General features: G+C 40.4%; 1 protein-coding gene across 1 annotated transcript in view; it reads left to right on the forward strand.

Annotated features, from left to right (window-relative positions):
* ZFHX4 (zinc finger homeobox 4) overlaps positions 1 to 21569 on the forward strand; it is a 779821-nt gene that overhangs the window by 132636 nt on the left and 625616 nt on the right. The window lies entirely within an intron of this gene.

Raw genomic sequence — 21569 nt, forward strand, 5'->3', positions numbered from 1 at the left:
CATGGCATGCTGGGTATGCTCAGTAGCTTCACTGTGCCAATCAAAAGTTTCTAGAAACTTTGACAGAAGTTTTCCGTATCAGGGCTCCATGTGATGATGTCACCCATATGTGAGGACTACATCCTGCTGTCCTGAGATAACACCTATTACAAGGTAAGCAATTTTGCTAAATCACAGTTAACCCAGTTTTAAGCACATAAATCCTTTTAAAAAGTACTCCCTATGTGTGTATAGTCACTGAGGGGCTGATGCAATACAGTGGGCTCAGCCGAGCGCACTGTATAACCCACAGTTGGACGCGGGTTGTATAGGCGCTAACTAACTGCTTTTCTGTACTGTTTCCTACTTAATATCGCGATATTAAGTAGGAGGAAAAAGTAAATAAATTTTAAACCAAAAAAAAAGTTTAAAAAATGCCAACAGTCGGGTGCAGGAAACGGATGCTCAATTGAGTAGCGTCCATTTCCTGAACCGCCTGGCTGTGTGGTGTTTAGGAAAACTGACAATGAAAAACTCGGCGTTGGTTTTCCTAACTGGCGGCGGGCTGACGCACTCGGGCTCTCCTTAGCAAGGAGGCACTAGAGGCGCGCAAGTAACCCTAGTGCTTCCTTGATAACGTGACCCCTTAATTTAAATATTGCATGGTGTCCCCGGGGGGGCGCCTGGGGGCACGTTAAGAAAGTGGGCACTGACTGTTCAGCGCCCTCTTTCTGCGCCAAAGTATTGCATAGGCCCCTATGTATGCATTTTTCCTCACTGAGAGTAGACACATTCCAAGGGGTAAGGTGAGGAAGAGTTTGCACTTATGCACACACTCCCAAAAAACTACCAACATAAATTAGCAGTTGTAAATGTGGATAGGCTAGAAGCGTTCTGGGGCTGGGTTCAGAAGTATGCACAGTAGTTGCTATTTTGTATGGGATACATATATATTACCAAACTTATTCATACAGTTTTACATCTGCTAATTGACTGGCACAAGTGAAATCTGATGCCTGTAATTTTTGGGTGGGATATCTGGGTGAACTGGTGATGGCTCAGGATGAAGTGCTAGAGGGTCTGGGTGAATTGGAGATGGGCTGGGTGAACTGGTAATTTCAAGTACATGTGCAAGTTTTTTCAAAATGGTAGGTGCACAAAATGTATAAAATACTTGTTTCTGTGTATAAAACAGGGTTATTATGCATACATAATATGTTTTTTCACACCCAAAATAAATGCATGTATGTTTATTAAATAGAGGCAGTAATGGTTTTCTTGATTAGAAATATTTGTGCATACTGAAATATACATGTGTACTTTCAGAGCAGAAGTACACAGGATTTTATAAACTATGCAGCTTCTGCCACACAGTTTGTAAAACACTAGGATAAATTTCATTGCATCCACATATGTGCACATATGCTGTATCACAAGTAGGTTTCAAACTTTGGCTCATTGTAGGGAAAGTGATTACTAAAATTACATTTTAAACCTTTCATCTCATTTACAAAATATTTTCTTGCGCTAAGAAAGGATGCTTTTTTCCCCATTTCTCTTGTATGAATTCTCATCTAAAACAGGCCACATTCTCATCTAAAAACAGTTCATATTATGTTATGTAATGTTTTGGAAAGAAGGAAGTGAACAGAATCATTGTATGCTTAAGGATGGTTAGCATAAACACCACATGTTTTTAGCTTAGCTTCTGTTCATCAGTCCTCATAGATATGAATAGATCTTTTATTTTAAAACTCATGTTGAAGAGCAGAAGGCTTTACCACAGAGAGATAGGATCGCAGACCGCTTTGCCCGCTGATTGATATATGATGCATACTGTATAATTGCTAGCCCACTTCTCTGTTGCCTGGAAGATTACATTTTATAATGCCCAATATTAATAACCAGATGTGATCTTCTTCCTGCCCAAGGGTCAGATTGGCTGGCCAGGTCAGCCTGTTTGTCTGTGTGCAGGGACTGTGAAGTCTATTCAAAATGACAGGTATGGGAAGGGGGGGGGGGGGTAGGATATTAACCTCAGGACCACCAAAAGGGACTTCTCCCTGCTGGGAACAAAGAACAGCAGGAGCTGCTGCCTTTTCTCAGTACTCCTGGGATATTAACTAACTGAACAAAAGATGATGCACAGCTGAAGAAAATGCTATTTAAAACTAATACATAATTTAGGATGTTCTTTTATGAGCAGCATTTCAGAAATATTTCAGTTTTAATTTGAGTTCAGTTCTTGGAATTCAGTTAACATTTTTTTGTATGGCTGATTCTACTGCTTTTATATTCTTTATCAGATTGAATCCTATTTATTTACATTGCTGTGTACATTGGATTCCTTTGAAAGTTTTCCATCTTTTTTTTTATAAGTAATGACATCTAGTGTAAGGGGGAAAAAGTGAATCTTGCAAATTGTAATCCATGGTTTTGTAAGCGAGAGAATTATTTTGTTTAGATAGAATGGAATAGCCACTAGATTATGCTTGTCTTATAAATTATATAGAATAGTAATTTTTCTCTCTCTCTTTAATTGCTAAGTGAAATTTCAAAATATAGCTATTTTGTATCCTAATTGATTTTCTACGTTAGCGCATTGAATAGATAAGTAGTGCCTGTGATATTTGATTACAGAGCAAGACACCCGTTTAACCTCCTGCACTTTCCTGGCCAGGATTTCAAATACAATACAGTGTACCTCCCTTAGGCTCAGTAGGATAAAACTGCTAGCAGTAATCCTAATGCTAAGAAATAGACCTGCTAGTACTCCAGTTCACTTGTTTAAGATTATGCTACTGACAATCAGTTCACTGAGATTTATTAAGGAACTTGCACTGGGATGCACTATGTAAAAACTGTGGTGATTGTTTTTGCTGCCAAGAGCCTTTCATAGCAGCATTACCTTTAAAGAGACAGTATCAGCTTGTGTACTTGTGGTTTAGCTAATTTTAGTTTACCAATTAAAGATGTATTGAAATTACTTTTTTCCTTTAGCAAAAAAAATTTGCATGTATTCTTTTCTCTTCACCTTTTCATGACAATTCTTTGCTATGGGATTTAATGATAAATATTTTAATGAAAAGTGGTAAACTTTTGGAAAAAAGTCATACAAAATAAACAGATAATGTAAAATATGGCTGTTATGGATGTTATTTTTATTTCACAATTATTTCACAAAACAAAAAATGCAATGCTTTACATTTTGGTGTGGAGATGTTTACATTTCCTTAATATTGATAAGTATGGTTTCAGTCAGGTCTCTAACATGTTACACCATTTATTTATTCATATGTATTCATATGGCTTTTGGAATAGAACATGACTCCATGTCGTCTAGCTGTAAAGATGTTTCACTAGCTGTAGAGAATATTCGATGTGGATAAGCAGGGCAAATGCAGCCACAGAAGTGGATGACATCATTCAACAGCACAGACACTTAAGACGTTCTCTTCTAGCTCAGAAAGACCAGAAAAGTCTTTCTGAGCATCTGCAGGAGTTCCTGCTCAGCTGCTGCCACGCAAACCTTCTCAGTCTCTTATTCTGCCAAAACGAGACATGCTTCTTTACTCTTTCCTCACCTGCTGCAGTTGTTCTTTTAATGTTTTTTTCAATAGCATTTATTTTAATGTATTAATTTTTTCAGTATTTGACATTTTTCAGTTTTCTTTTGAAACTCTAAAAAAAAAAAAAAAAGGAAAAAAGGAAAAATAGTTAGAATTTTTTGATTTTTCTTCTCATTTGGAATATCTGAAAACAAGTTCAAAGTCAGGTAAAAAATCCATTTAAATTATGCTTTAATTGCAGGCATAAAATGTGCAGCCTGGACCTTCATAATATTTGCATCAGATGTCTTGGATCCACACATGGCATGGCCAGCTGTTCTTCTTGCAGTCAAATGTCTCCACATGTGTTCTCACACAGAGCTTAAGGTGAAATACCAATTTTCTTTTCTCTTGGACAAAGAAAGGAAATCCTTGGATAGGCTAGTGCCTAAGATAAGTAAGTTAGATTCTTCCAAATGCTGAATTTGAGAGTGGTCTGGTTCCCATGTAGAACTTAAGATCTTGAAGAGAAGTTCTGTCAGTGTCGCCATCGTTAAAAAGACATCCTGCTGGTAGCCCAACAGTGCAGACAGCTTCAGCACCATTTTCTTCTAGTGCCAATGTTATGGCAGCAAAATCTGGAAAGCATTTTGTGCCGAACATTTTGCTGATGAAACTAATTGAAGTGTTGAAGATTTTCATGCCGGGATTTTCAGTGCCTAGAGTCATGGTATGTGGATGTGCATCTGTCCGCGCCGATGTTGATTTTCAACAGAAAACTTTATGATGTCTTCCTCACTGATATTAGTTCCTGTATCGGTCACATCTTTGAGAATACATCTACAGGACTCAACTGAATGTCATTACTTCAATCAAAAAATGTGGTTAGACTTAGTCTATAGTTACATGAAACATTTTCTGGCTAATCCACCTTCGAAACTTCTGCAGCCAGTGTTAGAGAAATTTAAACTGAGCTTTAAACACAAAGTCCATATTCAAAGGCCATTTAGAAGGATAACTTAAAAGCTATCCTTCTAAATGGCAAAACTGGCATTTTTAGCCACTTATCCTGCTTAATTCTAGCCAGATAATTTGGGGCATTCCGGGGAGGAACAGAATTTATCTGGATAACTTATCCAGCTAACTCTGGTTGTGATGCTGACCTGTCCTAAAGTTAGCTGAATAAACTTATCTGGCTAATTTTAAGATAGCTAAATATATTCAGTGACACTGCCATGATACTGAATATCCCAGCTAAGTTAACTGGATAAGTGTATCTGGCTAACTTGCCAAGCTTCACAACCGCTGAATATGGACCTCACAGTTATTACTTCCACCTAACAAAGGGCCTTTGATTACTAAGAATGAAGTTGATTGTAGTACATCATCTCTTAAAAGTGAATTTTTAAAGCAGGGGGTGTGCCAAAATTGGGAGATGTGAGTGCATCTAACACATGTACATATGCACTAGATTTTATAAGCCGTACATGTGCGCACAAGTGCCAATATCTCGCATTGGGAAAAATAGGTTGGAATGTGGGCGGGGAATGGGCATTCCAGGGTGGGGAAGAGAGATACATGAAAATATGTATGCACCTGGGCATGCGTCCAGGTATATTTCAGCACAAATTTACTTTGGCTATGGAGGAGGTGTAAGATTTGTAAAACTATTTCCAGGCATCTATGAAATGTTTGAAGGGTGTGGGTTAACTGGGGGGACTGCAGGCTAAAGAACCAGGGGATCATGGAGGATCTAACTCTAGATTAGACCAACATTTTAATGAACTTGTGAAACTGGTCATGGGCTGGATGTGTGTCTGTTATAAAATTCCCTCACTTGTGCATCCCAAAGCCGACTTACACTGCTGAGTGTGCACAAGCTTAAAATTAGGGCATACATAAACACTAGGGCTATTTTATAACATACATGTGTATGTGTGTGCAGGATACAAAATTTCCATGTACCTGGCAGCACGCCCATAAACTGTCCTTGAGAGGAGTCATCATCTAAAGACCCTTCTGTACTAATTTCAGATTCAGAGGACTTGCTTTCCTCATATGAATCATTTCAGTCAATTACAAGTTCTCTAGACCTGCCATCAAATCCTTCTCCAATGTCAATAAGAATAACACCAGATGACATGTTGTATCCAGCTTTTATCCAAAAAAGTGGCTGCTTCTATACCATTCCAGATAGAGGAAGACAAATCCATCAATGAAGATTTTCTTGGAGTTCTTAAGTTTATATAACTGCCTAAGCAATCTGTGGCAGTTCCTGTCCATATGAAACTTCAAAAATTAGAATTAGAGATCTTACAAGAACCACTTAATACACTATCAATAGATAAAAAAATAGATATAGGATATAAATATAAAGTCCAGGAATGTTCAGGTCATTAAAAAAATCCTACTTCCTTATGATTCTGTAGCTTATGGAAGTAGCATTGAAGAAGGCTAAAAAAATAAATAAATCTTTCTCCACTGTTCTGTCTGGCAAAGATGCTAAGCTAATAGACAACAGGAAACAAAGTATTCCAATCAGCAATGTTGCAGTCCAGAATTTCAGCTGATCAGTTCCAGATTGTTCAATTTCTGTTCAACACTTTCCAAAAGATAAAGGGCACCATTAGATCTTTAGCACCAGATGTCCAACACAAATTTACACTTGATATTAATGATGCAGATGAATGCACAAAACATTTGATAAAAACAATTCATGATGCTTTCGATACATCTTCAAGATCTTCAGCTATAGTGATAGATTAGCATGACTTAAAATGTCAGGTCAGAAGGAAGATGTACATGATAAATTGGCCAATGCGCCATGCAGAGGAGAAAATCTTTGTGGTGACAAAGTTAAAGAGGCAGTAGATTAGATCAAGGATTACTGCTCCATAATATAATCCCTGATATCGGCTACCACAGAGCAGACTTTGCAGAGAAAATATGAACATCAACCCTTCAGATGATTGTATTACTACTATTGAGGGAGGTATCAGACTTATCAGTATTATTGTCATTGGTCAAAATACAGCAGCAAGCTCAACAGCAACAGAAGTCTAGACCTTGCCCTAGGGTTAAGTCTCAGCAAAGATCCTTCCATCAAGCTACACAAAAGTCATGACCTGACTATGGTTTCTTCAGCCCATAGTCTTCCAATGGGGGGAAGACTCTTGCACTGAAACCCTCAGTGAGTATACATCACTTCAGACACATGCTAGGTTCTGAAAGAATTACATTTTCTGCATCTGCCACCAGCCAGTCCTTCATATTATCATCTAAAGCCTTCACAACAACTGAGCATTATAATAGAGGAACTGAGCTGTTTGCCGAAATTACTAGCAATAGAACCAGGTCCCTTTATCAATGAGATAGGAAGGAGTCTACTCTAGGTATTTCCTTATACCAAAGAATTCAGGAGAACTTTGCCCCATTCTAAATCTATGATAATGTTTAAACAGATATCTGAAAAGAAAAGATCAAGTTGAATTCCCTTGGAACCATTCTTCCTATTTTAGATACTGGGAATTGGCTGATAACACTGGATCTGAAAGATGCCTACATGTACATATTCATTCACAGGAATCACAAGAAATGTTTTGTGATAAGCGAAGAAAGCTAACAGTATCAAGCCCTGCTATTGGGCCTGTCAGTAGTTCCCAGAGTTTTCACAAAATGTCTAGCAGTAGTAGTTGCTTATGTGAGGTAGAACAATGTCTTTGTTTTTTCCATATCTTGATGAATGAATAAAATCCAGTTGGTCCCCAAGGTGAGCAGAACAAGTGATAACGTACACGCTGAACAATTTGCTTTTGCTGGCCTTCCTTGTTAACTACAAAATGTCAGATTTAAATCCATCATGCCAGCTAGGGTTCATAGGAGATCAGCTGAATACCAAAGAAAGCAAGGTTTTCCTTCTGTTAAAAAGAATGCTCATCAGTGACAGCCAGGACTTTGATGAGGAAGTTAGGCCATATGGCAGCTACTATGTATGTTGTTTGCTCGTCTATACACGAGACAGGCACAAAGGCACTTGAGACTTTTTTGGATACAACATTTCAACCAATGCCTTTTTAAAGATGAAATTTTCCACACCTCTTATTCATTCCACTGCTTTCACAGTGGAAAATGGTAAACAGTGGAGTGCCTCAGGAATCTGTACTTGGACCAGTGCTTTTTAATATATTTATAAATGATCTGGAAAGGGGTATGGCAAGTGAGGTGATTAAATTTGCGGATGTCACAAAATTATGCAGAGTAGTTAAATCTCAAGCAGATTGTGATAAATTGCAGGACGATCTTGCAAGAATGGAAGCTTAGGCTTCCAAATGGCAGATGAAATTTAACGTGGACAAGTGCAAAGTGATACATATAGGGAAAAATAACCCTTGCTGTAGTTACACAATGTTAAGTTCTATCTTAGGAGTTACCACCCAGGAAAGAGATCATAGTGGATAATACATTGAAATTTTCGGCTCAGTGTGCTGTGGCGATTAAAAAAACAAACAGAATTTTAGGAATTATAAAGAAGGGAATGGCAAATAAGATGTTATAATGCCTCTCTATTGCTCCAGGGTGAGACCATATATTGAATACTCTGTGCAATTCTGCATCTCAAAAAAGATATGGTTGCACTGGAGAAAGTGCAGAGAAGGGTAACCAAATTGATAAGTGGCATGGAATGGCTTCCCTATGAGGAAAGGCTAAGGAAGTTAGGGCTGTTTAGTTTGGAGAAGAGCCAACCGAATGGGGATATGATAGAGGTCTACAAAATCATGAAAGGACTTGAACAAGTTAATGTAAATCGGTTATTTACTCTCTTAGATAATAGAAGTACTAGGGGCCACTCCATGAAGTTAGCAAGTAGCTCATTTAAAACGAATCAAAGAAAAATCCTTTTCACTCAGTGCATAGTTAAGCTCTGGAATTCATTGTCAGAGGATGTGGTTATAACAGTTAGTGTAACTGGGTTTAAAAAAGGTTTGAATAAGTTCCTAGCAGAAAAATCCATAAACTGCTATTAATAAATAATCTATAGTACCTTGAGATTTATTTAATGTTTGAGTACTTGCCAGATATTTGTGACTTGGATTGGCAACTGTTGGAAACAGGATACTGGACTTAATGGACCCTTGGTCTGACCCAGTATGACATATCTTATATTCTTAGATTCTTATGGTGAACTCAGCCTATCAATTTATTATGTGTTCAAAACTTTCATCCTCTCCAAGTTCAGCATCCAAACAAGGCTGGGGTGTGCATCTCAGTGCCATGTGTTGTCAAGTAACTTGGACATGCCAAGACATGCATTGTCTCATAAATCTCTTACAACTAACAGTTATTTTCAAAGTACTCGTTCTCAGAAGTGGCTAAAAGGAACAGCAGTTCAAATACAGACAATCAAATTGCTGTGTACTACATAAAGAAACATGAGGCATGGAGTGTGCAGCTTTTTGCAGAGAAGCAAGCAAAATATAGAATTGGGTAATTTTAAGATAGATAATATTTACCTTCCAGGAAAACTCATGGCTTTAGCAGACCTGCTCAGTCGTCGACTTCTGCCTCACAAATGGTTACTTCATCACAGCAAAGTTCACTATGGGGTAGATTTTATAATTTTACGCACACGCCTACTTTTGTTCGCCGGATTTTATAAGATACGCATGTAGCCGCGCGTATCTTATAAAATCCGGGGTCGGCGCGCGCAAGGGGGTGCACATTTGTGCAACTTGCGTGCGCCAAGCCCTGCACGCGCTGCCCATTCCCTCCGAGGCCGCTCCGAAATCGGAGCAGCCTCGGAGGGAACTTTCCTTCCACCACCCCCCACCCCCCCGGCCCTATCTAAACCCCCCCCCACCTCTGTCACAGAAGTTAAGCCTGCTCGAAGCAGGCGTAACTTTGCGCGTGCCGGGCCGGCTGCCATGCGCCGTGTTCCGGTCTGGGGGCTGGTCCAGAGGCTGTGGCCATGCCCCCAGAACTCCCCCTGGCTGAAACCTCGCCCGCGGCACCGCCTCCCGGATGATGCGCCGACCGCGTCACGCCCCCTGACATGCCCCCCAATGACGCGCCGTCCGCATCACACCTCCTGACACGCCCACCCCAAGATAGCCCTGGGACTTACGTGCGTCCCGGGGCTTTGCGCGCGCCGGAAGCCTATGCAATATAGGCTCGGCGTGCACAGGGGGATTTTAAAAGGGTTACGTGCATACCTTATGCGCGTAGCCCTTTTAAAATCCAGCCCTAACTTTTCAACACTTGGGAACACCACAAATTGATCTTTTTTGCAGTTCTGTCAAACCACAAGCTTCTGCTTTATTGTTCAAAAACCAGCAGCTGATGCTCTAACACTGGATGCCTTTGCCATTCCTTGGACATATACATTCTATATACATTTCCTTCTCTTTCTTTAATATCCAAAGAATTCTTCAAGTTAAGAAAGGACAAAGGCACAGTAATACTTGTTGCACCCTTCTGGGCACGTCAACTATGGCTCCAAAGATTAGCCGTTGTTCGTCTTATATGACCATAATTCTTTCTAATGTTGTTAACACAGAACTATGGTTTATTTTTTCACCCAAACCTGCATGGATGTTGAGAGCAAGTTAATTGACTTGATGTCTTTTCCTACAGAAATAAAGGAAGTTATATTGGCAGCAATATCTAGCGGATTGCCCATATAACTTCTACACCAAGCAGAGAACCTGTTCTACTTGAAGTCATGGAGCAAATAATTTTAATTATTCAACGTCCATTTTCCTACAGTATCTTCTCAGTCTTATTAACTCAGGACTGAAATCTATCTCTGTCAGAGTTCATTTGCAATTTACTTTTTATTCAACTTTTTCAATATTTACAAAAAGTAAACATTATACAATATGTAGATCTGAACATCATATAACAAAGAAGTTATTTGTTAATTCACAAGTATCACAAATTAGTCCCCTATCTACTATTCCAAGAAATCCTTGGGGGGAGTTTTAACAAGCAGTTCTTTAAGGAGAGGATCACCTTGCTGGTGGCTGAAAGGAATCAGTAAGTTTTTACTTGGGACATTGTCTTTTTTAAAAGTATTGGGGCAAAGTTAAGTATTTGGGAATATTATTTAGTGTGTTTGTGCCTTTAATAGTCAGGCTGTGAATAAACAAGTTAGACTGTATTTTTAAATAGTCAATAAGGTAGCAGTAGGTAGGCAGTGAATAAACAAGTTAGACTGTTTGTATTTTTAGTCAGTCAATAAGGTAGCAGTAGGTAGTTTATGTTGATGGTCGGCCCCCTATGACATAGTGAGGGCAAAGGTAGCGCCGGCGCCATTTTGAATACTGGCAATATGGCCCGAGTGCAGGAGGTTGCTCCCGGACCCCCGCTGGACTTTTGGCAAGTCTTGTGGGGGTCAGGAGGCCCCCCCCAAGCTGGCCAAAAGGTCCTGGGGGTCCAGCGGGGGTCCGGGAGCGATCTCCTGCACTCAGGCCATATTGCCAATATTCAAAATGGCGCCGGCACTACCTTTGCCTTGTCACATGGTAAGAGCAAAGGGCCATCGGCGCCATTTTTATTAATGCAGCCGATGGCCTGAGAGCGGGAGAGCACTCCCCGTGCTCCCGCTGGACCACCAGGTAATTTTAAAACCTTTTTTGGGGGTTCGGGAGGGGGGGGGGGAGGGTTTTTTTATTATCGGATCGGGCACAGCCGATAATCAGAACTCAAATCGGGCTGGGTGATAAAAATTTTAAGATTTGGATCGGAACTGGAACCGATCAGATTCTGGTTCCGATTCACATCTCTAATGTATAGGGCCATATTCATTGTATTCGTGGGGAAGCAAAACGTATCGTGATTCCCCATGAATACAACTAATCTTCACCGAATTATTTGGCCTTCTAAAGGAGCGAATTTAAACAAATCCCCCACCCTCCTGACAAGATGGCGCCAGCCATCCATTGCTCCTACCATGTGACAGGGGCCGACCAATGGCACCGGTAGCCCCTGTGACATAGTAAGGTCAAAGGCTATCGGCACCATTTTGATTACTGGCAGCCAATGGCCCGAGTGCAGGAGATCACTCCCGGACCTCCGCTGGACCACCAGGAATTTTGGCAAGTCTTGGGGGACCCTCCTGACCCCTGCAATACTTGCCAAAAGTCCCTGGTGGTCCAGCGGGGGTCCGGGAGCGACCTCCTGCACTCGGGCCATCGGCTGCCAGTATTCAAAATGGTGCTGATAGCCTTTGCCCTCACTATGTCACAGGGGCCGACCAATGGCACTGGGTCAGGCCGGGCCGGGCAGCACCATTTTGAAAGATGGCCATTGCTGGAACTAGACTACCAGAGCTAGAATAGTAAATCTTGGGGAGGTGAGAAGGCCATAGGGGGGACGACAACATTTTTTCCTAGAAACAGCACACAGAATGAGTGAACTTCAAGCATTAGTAGTTCAACACCCATAAATTCAAATGTTTAAGAAGGGAGTTGTCTTAAGATTTCATCCTGAATTTTATTAAATAAATTCCATTTATTTTGTTAACACATTTGTATCCTGTACAGTACCATGTTTTTGGTGGGTTATAATAAAACATAAAAAAGTAATAAGTGAAACATACATACAAATATAAAAATGACAGAAAAAAACTCATAATAAAATAGGAACTTAAGGAAAAAGTAGAAAACATTAAAATAACAAAACATCATAAAAATTTAAGGAGTACTCGTGTTAAATGCCGGTCTGAAATAAAATGCTTTTAACTGCTTTCTAAAAGTGGAATAACTGGATTGAGTGAATTACATTAGGTAGGTTATTCCACAATGTTGGGCCAGTGATGAACATATGTTGGAAGTCCCACATAAAGGGAGTTGCAATAATCTAACTTAGAAATAGCTAGTGATTGCAAGATGGTACATAAGTCAGCATCAGACAAAAAAGGTTTAAATGTGCATAATTTACTAAACACACTGGTGGCCACTGTCTTGATTTGCTCCTTTAAGAAAAGATTGGATTCTGGTTGAACCCCTAGATTTCTCATTAGGAATATTTTGTATTACTAACATTTTTTCCAAAACCACATTCCACCAAAGATGAACAAGCTCTTCACATGCTTGACTCTAAGAGAACATTTTTTATTTATTTAGAAAGAACTAAGCCTTTTGGAAAATATTCACAACTTTTTCTCTAATAATCTAGCTAAACCAGGTTTGCCAGTAAAGAAACAAATCTTGTAATTACAGCTTTCAGATTGTATTTCGTTTTGCTATGCAAAATCTGTAAAACAACTCACCTCTAAAGTGAAAGCTCTTCAGTAAAGGCCACATCAACTTCAATCTGCATCAATACAAACTATATGCAAATGAGCTACTTGGTCATCTATAAATTATTTTTCAAGTACTACTACCTTGAAGAAAATTCTTGTAGCGACAGTAGTTTTGGTCAAACAGTTCTTAGAAACTTGTTTAACTAAGAGTGTGAACTCCTCCTCATTTCTCTTCTTTGGATTGCAATGCAAACAAACAAAATTGCTTATCACATTCCATATTGCAATCCACAGCTATGAAGTCCCCATTTACGTAACTGTGTTTGTCCTGCTTGTTCATGAAGAAAGCAACACTGCTTACCTGTAATGTGTTCTCTAAGAAAAGTAGGACAAGCCAGCCACACAATCCCACCCTCCTCCTCTGGAGTTGAAGTTTAGATAGGGAAGATATTGAGGAGGCTTGTGTGGTGGCAGCTGCGCAAGAATTCCTGTGCTTGCCCAGAAAGACTTGTTTTTTTTTTCTGAGTTCAAGGAGAGCATATTCTGTGTTAGTGGCATTGGATGATATCACTCAATTGTATGATTGGTTTGTCATAATTTCCATGCAAAGCATCTATTACAGGTAATCAACTTTGCTTTCACTTTCAAAGTTAGTTGAAATAGTCATTTAACCAATCAGGTTGTCTGATTGGAAAATAGAGATTTTTTTTCATTGTAAGCTTTCTAAAATATATGGGCTTATTTATAAAATGTAATGCAATTCTGACTAGCCTGAGGGCTAAATTACCCTGCATTGGAGTGCAAAACTTACTATCAAAGATATTTAAAATCCATTGGCAAGATAATGAATCACATCACCATTTATATGTTTTTCTCTAAAGAGCTAAATCCCAAGACAACACTGGCTTCAAACTCAGTTATATTGGTACCTGATTCACTAAGGGTTTTTCCCATAGACACAAAATGGGACAAAAGCCTTAATGAATCTGGCCCTTAGGAATTGGTGAGAAAATAACTTTCTCCATGGACAAGCAGGTCAATAATAAGCCACACAAGTGGGCAACATCATCCAATGGTGCTGAGGCAGAAAAGCTCTCAGAGCTCAGAAAAACTGAGGCTTTTTTGAACATCTGTCCATGTTTATGCATAGTCACTGCCATGAGAGTCTTCTCAATTTTTTTTTTATTCCACTTGAGCACAAGGATGCATATTTATTCTCTTTTTTAAGCTGCTTGTTGACATGTTTAACTCTTCTTGTGTTTGTTCTTCTTTATTATTTTCTCTTCCTGTCAAAGTATTTTTTCATTTTTTTCTTTGAGTCTCAAAAAAAATAAAATAAAAAAAAAAACATGTTGTAGCTTCAGTTTCTCCAAGATTGAGTTCAACCTAGCCTCTTCTCTCTTCATGATGGGGGATGGCAAACTGGGCTTCAAAAGTGGTTCCTGCTCTTCTGCAGAGATGAGTTTATTGGATCAGTATGACCACTGTGTTCAATACTTATAACCATTCCATGATGTTCTTAGCTACACTGCCTGTGCTTAAATGTCTCCCAAAGTCAGAAGATCCAGAAGTTACACACTCAAAGAATTTTGAGTTCTTGTGAATCTTCCAAATCAGCAAAGAGGCAACCATTACCAGCTGAGGGATCATGCCTAAATCAAAAAAGGCAGCGTCCTCTCATGCTACTTGTCATGACTCAGAGAAAACTTGGTGCAGGCATCATGCTCCTCTTTAGTAATAGCACTTACCTTTATAATATCTTTCCCAAAAGGAGATGCATCTTAATCTATAAGCACTTCTGCTGTTGCCTAATGTCCATTCCCAACATGGGTCTGTGTTTCAAACTGGTTTCCATTTTCTTCCTCAGTGGGATGATCAGCGTTTATTGTCTTTCATCTTAGTGCCTTCATCATGGTGTCATGACTGCCAAACCGGAAGTCATTTTTCACATTCCACTGACTCATTACCTATGTCAAAGTGGAAATTGTCCGACAAAATTTCTCCAATTATAATGCCAGATTATGAGGAGTCTGATTATTCAGACCACCTGGATTTTCTACATAGACACTTTTCTTTTACCTCATACAGTTTTTGATGTACTGAGTAGGTGTGGAAGTTACCATGCTTGCTGCCTCATGAGCCAGTTAGTCTTTTTTTGTCTGAGATTCTGCATGGACATGCACCTTCTGTCTACTAAGTTGTTTGGTAGTTCTTTTTTGATCTTATCTCACTTTGAGCTGCTTCGATGCATCAGCAGTCCCTCAACAGCACTTTTTTGTGCTACTAAAAAAAAAAGTGAAAATAAAGAAGAGGAAAAAGAAGAATATGACATGTCCTGCACCAAGAAGACTGCATCCAGTGGCTTCAAGGTCTGCATATGTAGCTGGAAAATGTCCATCGCTGATGGACATATTTGTTATAAATGTTGGGGGTCAGACCACAATGCAGCTAACTGCTATGACTATGGCCATATCTCACTGAAGTCCCAGAGGAACAGGGCCTGGAAGGTGGAAGAACTTCACAGGTCAGTGAAAAGCCAGAACTTTTTCTTCTCTCAAAGTGGAGCATCCTTGGGCTACTACCATGCTGAATTGAGCAGGAGTTCTTTGCTAAAGGCTCCTCCTGTGGTGCCACTTTCTGGATCTGCCACTCTGTAGGGGTCAATCAAATTGTGGAAGCACTGCAAATAAAGGTCATCTTGCTCTACTGAGCAAGATGACACATATGAAAAAAATGCCATGCATCAGAGTCTGCATTACAGTTGGCACTACTGAAGCTGAGGTCATGGTCAGACCCATCAATGCACACTGTGCCATTGATGCATCAGGTCTTTGCACCATTGATGCATCAGACCCTGGTACCATCAATGCATCGATCATTGGCACCATTGCATGTCAGCCCTTGGCACCATTGATGCAGAAGTCCTCGGCACCTTTGATGCACAAGCACTCTGTGCCATCATCACACTGGGCCTCGGTCCCCATGTCCCTTACTATGCATCGGGCCTTAATATAGCCAGTGCAGCTGTTTGCTGCATTGACATAGTCAGCTTCAGATTCATCGATGCTCTGTGCCCTGGCATATTTGGAGCACTGGTCCTTTGCCCTGTCGATGCACATAATGCATTCAAGGTGGGAAAGATCATTGAGAGGTCTTGAGGGAAGTCACTGCACTAACCTCCCTATGTCTTGATGTCATCTCCATCCCATCTGTTTGAGCAAGGACTTCGTTTTGAGACATCATATCCACTATGCTCCATAGTGCCTCTGGTCTCCATGCATTCACCAGTTGAGTTGACCCAGGAATGGGCTCACTCCCAGAGTCCTTTAGGAGCTTCTCAAGAAGACAAGTGAATATTTGTCTTAGAAGAGGATGTCTGTTCACCAACTCCTGGGCAGAGGATGGAGCAGCCCATAGACCAGGTAATGGAACTGGTGAAGACTTTCTTTGCCTTGATGGCAGCTAGTGACAAGGAGGACATCCTTCAACCTCTCCTGCCCAAAGTAATGTATTTTTTTCCCTCAACAGTGAGGCCCGTCTGTCTCCATGCCTTGGGAGCTCCCTCTGGAAGTGCCAGTGTTGGGAACCAACCCCTAACCATCCCTTTCAGTATAGGAATCTAGCCAGTCTGAGGAGGGAACACTGGACACCAACATCTGGAGTATGCTCTGGGAATATTCCCTTCCAAGACAACCAAGGATCCCATCCTGATTGCCTTCATCATCAATGGGATTGTGGGTTAGTGTTCCTTCACCTCTCAGGTTCCAAAGGGTTTATAGGAATTCTCTCCAACCTCCCCCCCCCCCTACCTGATCTGTAAAAATGTTCTTCAACACCAGAAGACATCTTATACTCCAAATTCTTGGACAAGATAGGTAAGGTATTAGGAGTTAATGTCCATAAAGGTTTTGGACTTCTCTGGATTCTGGAAACTCAGTCTGAGCCTGTGGTAATTCTTCCTCACTCAATTCTATGGAATTTACAAATAAGGATGTTGGAAAAACTGGTATCCTACAGTAGCCAGAAAATGAGATCTCAAATATAGGGTACAGAAAACCCCAAGGTTTGGGGTAATCCAGCTACCATACCAGTCAATGGTAGTGTAGTCAGCACTAAAATGGTTTAAGAAGACCCAAAGTTTTTCCAGTCCATTGGGCAAGGACCATAGATTATTGGATAATTTTGGAAAGAAGGTCTCTAAGAGCTTGATGTTTGATGCCTGCATTGCAGTCCACCAATTCTATACATTGAAATACTCAATTGTATTGATAAGCTGAAGCCTGTGATAGTTTGCTGGAGGCAGACAATCAATGGGCTCTTCTGGACGTGGAGAAGTGCAATCATCATCTTTTCTGCTCAGTGTATGAGTCATTTTATTCTGCAGCAAGATTTCCTGCAGCAGCCATCAAAGCACACTGGATGGCTTGGTTTGGAGCCAGCAGGTTGCATGAAGATGTTCTTGACAAGTTGGTTGATGTGCCCTGCTTGGGGGACAACCACTTTGGAGACAAGGTCATGGAATCAGTTGCCCAAATTAAGGAGCAGCATGCTGCTGTCCAGTCTCTCTTGATGGGTCCTGAACAATCATCTTCTAGCCATCATGACTTCACTTTTAAATGATCCTTCTTCCTAAGATGTCCCTTCTGCCAATTTCAGTGGCATTATGTACCACTTGTGCTTCAAAAGCAGCAGCTTCCAGCTTGTGAACATCAGTGCAAGAGGTTTCAGCCAAAGACACTACAGCAAACCTGGTGTAATTTTTGATCAAACTTGAATCACAGACGTCTACTCCTATGAAGGGGGAGAATTAACATTTTCCTGGTAGAGTGTTGGAAGATCACTAAAGATTGTTGGATCTTCAGAATTGTGGAGTTTGGCTACCATTTACATTTCTCCCTCCCTCCAGCATTGCACAATTGTTTGCCCTTCAATACAGATTTTTCTCACATGAACCAGCTCTGTTTAAAGGTGGAGTCACTTCTCAGCCAGCTGGCTATAAAACCTGACTCTCCCAAAGACAGTGGCAAGGTGTTCTACTCCCGCTTTTTTCTTATGTCCGTCAAGTAGATGGAGATTAATCCTGGATTTACAAAGTCTGTACAGGAGCCTGTTATGGAGAAATTCAAAATGAACTTTCTTCACCTGACCATCCTACCCTTCACTCATGCAAGAGAGTGGATGTGTACTTTGGATTTGAAAGATCCATATGCTCATACCCATACATCACTTCATTTGGAAATATCTGTTTCATAGTGGATTTCTCTTACCACCAATACCACTACCATTTAATTATCATTAAATAGTAGTAATGTCAGAACAGTTTAATTTTAAATTTGGGCAAGATGAAAGTGATGTTGTTGAGCTAGTCATCTTTGCCAGCATGCTTCACACATTGCAGGCTGATGAAAATAATATACCTATTAGATCACAAGTAAAGAATCTTGGATTATGGATTGAGCCTGATCTTTCTGTCCAAATGCACATGAAAGTGGTTGCAACTGCAGGGGTTTTTAAGTTACATCTTCTTTCTTGTTTGAAGTTCCTATTACCTGCTAATGACTTCTATGCAGTAGTCAAGACTTTGATATTGGCACCTCTTGATTATTGTAATTCTTTGTATGTGGGTGTCCTTGAGAGTTCCATTAGGTTACTACAGATATTGCAGAATTCAGCAAAGCCATTAGCAAATATTAACCTTCAAGAACACACCTCACTGGTCCTGTGCTCACTATACTGGCTTCCCATAAAATGGTAGGCACAATAGAAGATTATGTCTATCATTCATAAATTATTAAGGGCCAGATTTTCAAAGGGGTGTGCGCGTAAGATACGCGCGTACCCCCCGAAAACCTGGCCAAAGTACCCCCTGCGCATGCCAAGCCTATGTAGAGTAGGCTCGGTGGCGCGCACAAGCCCTGGGACGCGCTTAAGTCACGGGGCTTTCCTGGGGGGGGCGTGTCGGGGGTGTGGTATGGTGCCGCGTCATTTGGGGGTGGGGCAGTGGGCGTGGTTCCAGCCCAGGCTGTTTCGGGGGCATGGCCGAGGCCTCCAAAATGGCTTCCGGGCCTGGGAATCACGCACCGGCGGCTGGACCGGCGCATGCAAGTTACACCTGCTTCGGGCACAAGTAACTTGTACAACAAGAGGTGAGGGAGTTTAGATAGGGCTGGGGGGTGGTTAGATAGGGGAAGGGAGGGGAAGGTGGGGGAGGTGGAAGGAATGGAGGCAGGCTGCGCGGCTCAGCGCATGCAGGCTGCTGATTTTGGGTAGCCTTGCGCGCGCCGACCCCGGATTTTAATGGATACGCGCGGCTATACGCGTATCTATTAAAATCCCGCGTACTCTTGTTTGCACCTGGTGCGCGAACAAAAGTACATGTGGGCGCATATTTATAAAATCTACTCCTAAATGTCTTCCTATCAATCACTGCAAAGCTATGTTATTACACTCCTCCGCATGAACTAAGATCTCAAAACTGGATTTCTTCAGGTTCCCTCTGTACTCGTTTGTCTCAGACTCAAGAGAATGCTTTTTCAGTTGCAGGTATGGCACTCTAGAGTACTCTGCCAATAGCCCTGTGTTTAATGGCTTGTTCAGATTAATTTAAGTGAGTTTTGATGACTTATCTGTTCAGATTAGCTTTTGAATTTTAGGCAGCTGTGCTCAGTTTCTTCTTGTCGAGCATGCACTGGACATTTTTTCCTTATTTTTTTAATGTTTTATTGTAATTTTTAAGTGATTTGATTATGGTTGTTTTTACTGTAACTGCTTTGATCTTTGATAAAGCAGGCATAAATCTTGTAAAATAAATACAAGGTTCTCCCTATTGGACTCGTGGTGGCTCTAAGGATCTTTTCAAAATGCATAGTGGTAGCAGCGGTGCATCTTCATCACCAGGAAATTTGTTTTTTTCCTTACCTGGATGAATGATTAGTGATATGGCCTCCACAAACAGGGATGTTGGTATACATTCCAGGATTATGAAAGAACTAAAAAATGAAAATTCAGACCTATTACAAGTAATTTGTTACCTATATTTAAAATGATCTGTTCTACCTAAAGACTGGAAGGTGGCCAATATAACCCCCATATATTAAAAGGGCTCCAGAGATGATACAGGAAAATATAGACCAGTGAGCCTGACTTCAGTGCTAGGACAAATTGTGAAAACTATTATAAAGAATAAAATCACAGAACATTTAGATAGCATGGTTTAATGGGACACAGCCAGCATAGATTTACCCAAGGGAAGTCTTGCCTCACACATCTACATTTTTTTGAAGGGGTGAAAAAACATGTGGACAAAGGTGAACCAGTAGATTTAGTAATCTGGATTTTCAGAAGGTGTTTGACAAAGTCCCTCATGAGAGGCTTCTAAGAAAACTAAAAAGTCATGGGATAGGAGGCGATGTCCTTTTGTGGATTACAAACTGGTTAAAAGACAGGAAACAGAGAGAAGGATTAAATGGTCAGTTTTTACAGTGGAAAAAGATAAACAGTGGAGTGCCTCAGGGGTCTGTACTTAGACTTGTGCTTTTTAATATATTTATAAATGATCTGGAAAGTGGTATAACAAATGTGGTGATCAATTTTGCAGATGAGACAAGATTTTTCAGAGTAGTTAAATCAAAAGTGGATTATGATAAATTGCAGGAGAACCTTTCGGGACTGGAAGATTGAGTGTCCATATGGCAGATAAAATATAATGTGGACAAGTGCAAGGTGATGCTGATATGGAAAATACACCTTCTGAAAATCCAGATTGCTACATCTACTGGTTCACCTTTGTCCACATGTTTATTCACCCCTTCAAAAAAAAATGTAGGAGATGTGTGAGGCAAGACTTCCCTTGGGTAAATCCATGCTGGCTGTGTCCCATTAAACCATGCTATCTAAATGTTCTGTGGTTTTATTCTTTATAATAGTTTTCACACAATATTAGGTTCCATTTTAGGAGTTAACACCCAGGAAACAGAACTGGAAATAATAGTTGAAATTACATTGAAATCGTCAACTAAGTGTGCTGTGGTGGTCAAAAAGGCAAACAGAATGTTAGGAGTTATTAGTAAGGGAATGGTGAATAAAATGGTGGATGTCATAATGCATCTGTATCGCTCCATGGTGAGACCGCACCTTGAATACTGTGTGCAGTTCTGGTCACCACAACTCAAAAAGGATATAGTTGTAGGGCTGTTCAGCTTGGAGAAGAGATGGCTATGGGGGGATATGATAGAGGTCTGTAAAATCATGAAAGAACTTGAATAGGTATATATGAAACAGGTATTTATTCTTTTGGATAATAAAAGGACTAAGAGGTCACTCCATGAAGTTAGCAAGTAACACATTTAAAACTAATCAGAGAAAATTCTTTTTCACTCAACGCACACTTAAGCTCTGGAATTTGTTGGCAGAGGATGTGCTTAAGGCAGTTAGTGTTGTCAGGTTTAAAAAAGGTTTGTATAAGTTCCTGGAAGAGAAGTCCATAAACTGTTATTTATCAACAGGGAATAGCCACTTCTTGTTGCCGGCATTAGTAATATGGGATCTTTTTAATATTTGGGTACTTGCCAGGTACTAGTGACTTGAATAGGCTGCTGTTGGAGACAGGATACTGGGTTTGATGGACCCTTGGTCTGACCCATTATGGCATACTAATGTCAAGTTCTTCAATTGCTGGGGGTTCATTTTAAACTTTGCCAAGTCAAACTCAAACAACAGATACAGCTATCCAGATAAAAAGCAAATAATATATAATTGGCTATTACAGTGTTTTAATTTTGTTACGCCAAAGCACAAAGGGT

The sequence above is a fragment of the Rhinatrema bivittatum genome, chromosome 2, assembly GCF_901001135.1.
Source record: "Rhinatrema bivittatum chromosome 2, aRhiBiv1.1, whole genome shotgun sequence".
NCBI classification, from domain to species: domain Eukaryota; kingdom Metazoa; phylum Chordata; class Amphibia; order Gymnophiona; family Rhinatrematidae; genus Rhinatrema; species Rhinatrema bivittatum.